Source organism: Gavialis gangeticus, unplaced genomic scaffold, assembly GCF_001723915.1.
Source record: "Gavialis gangeticus isolate Ggan-Ray unplaced genomic scaffold, GavGan_comp1, whole genome shotgun sequence".
NCBI classification, from domain to species: Eukaryota; Metazoa; Chordata; order Crocodylia; family Gavialidae; genus Gavialis; species Gavialis gangeticus.
Genome location: NW_017728992.1, coordinates 162,619,981 through 162,621,396, shown reverse-complemented (window position 1 = coordinate 162,621,396; position 1,416 = coordinate 162,619,981). Strand labels below are relative to the sequence as shown.

The following is a 1,416-nucleotide window of genomic DNA, read 5'->3' as shown; positions in this document are numbered from 1 at the left end:
GGGGGGGGGAGAAGTGGGCCCAGGTGCAATGCAAGGTTGTAGGGGAGGACCAGGCCCAAGGAGGGGTGGAGAAGCCAGCCCACCATGGCGGTGTGGGGAGCAGCAGGCCCAGCCTGACATGGCAGCAGTGTGGAGGAGGGGAGGAGCAGGCTTCCTCCCCTCTGGGGCTCAGTCTCACTTCTCCTCCACCCCCCTTTCCCTGCGTCTGCCCTGAGCCCACTCCTCCCAACCCCCTGCCACTGCTGCGTGGCAGGTTGGCTTCTCCCCACCCTTGCCCCGCTTCCCCCTCACAACCTCCCTCCCCATCACAGGGAAGAGGGGAGTGGGCCTGGACCCCAAGCGGCACGAGCGGGGGGGAAATGGGTCCAGATTGGGGGGGTGGACATGGGGCTCTGTCCCCACCCACTCCCTCCCCCGCATTATTCTTCATGGGCAGTTGGATAGTTTTTAGCATTATCCGTCACTCTTACACTGCATTTGAAAAGGTGCTTTCTGATGGCTCTGTAAATTCATTCCTAATGACAGGCAGAGATAGATAAGATGATAAATACTGGGTAGCATAGGGGCCAGCTATTATTTTTGCTGGTGGGGGAGGCTAAGATGATGGACATGTGGCATGTTTTATGCATTTCAAGTGACAGCCCTCTTCCTGAGAGGGGCCAGGGCTCTTGGGCCTCCACTTACTCAGCCCCTCTGCTGGATAAGATATTCAAGTCCCATCTACTCTTGCACCTAGTGAGAAATGCTATGCAGTTCAAATTGTGGCTGCATGATTTGCAAGCAATCTTTGTAATCTACACACTGCATTGCAGTTTTATTAGACACTATGCCTGGTGTCTGTCAGGGTGGCCCTCAGGCACATCTCTGACATAGTCCATTGTCCCTCTGGAAATAGAATTGGATAAACAAATCCTAGGCCTAATTTCATATTATTTGGATTACAAGTATGCCTAGAGACCTCAGTCCCAATGCGCCATTATACTAGGCCAGTGATTCTCAAACTGCTTTAGACTCAAAGCACCCCTCATTAGACTCAAGTCATTGCTCAAAAATGCCTGCTCTTAGGTCTCACTTGTTTTTTGTCTACAGAAAAATACTGGAGCAATTCTTCTGTTACAAAGAACTCAGAAAGTCCATAACAAGTCAGAATGTTTTTGACACTACAGTTTTCTATTTGAAATCTCTGGGTTTATCTTGTGCATCATGTTTCCAACACCTAGCAGTGCTAACACTGCATGGCAACCTGTGACAACCCTCAAAGTGCCCCAGGTTTTCACAACACCCTGGTTCAGAATTACTAGGGTAGGTCCTCATGGCTAGGGACAGACATTCAAAAAGTGTCTGAGCCTGAATTGATTCAATCGTTGCAGGTTAGTCTAGCCTGGCTAGGCTAAATCAGTTTTTTAACTAGATAGA

At 50.1% G+C, this 1,416-nt stretch overlaps 1 protein-coding gene across 3 annotated transcripts in view; it reads right to left on the bottom strand.

The window, feature by feature from the left end:
• The window catches only part of GRHL2 (grainyhead like transcription factor 2), a 149,861-nt gene that overhangs the window by 10,746 nt on the left and 137,699 nt on the right, over positions 1-1,416 (bottom strand). The window lies entirely within an intron of this gene.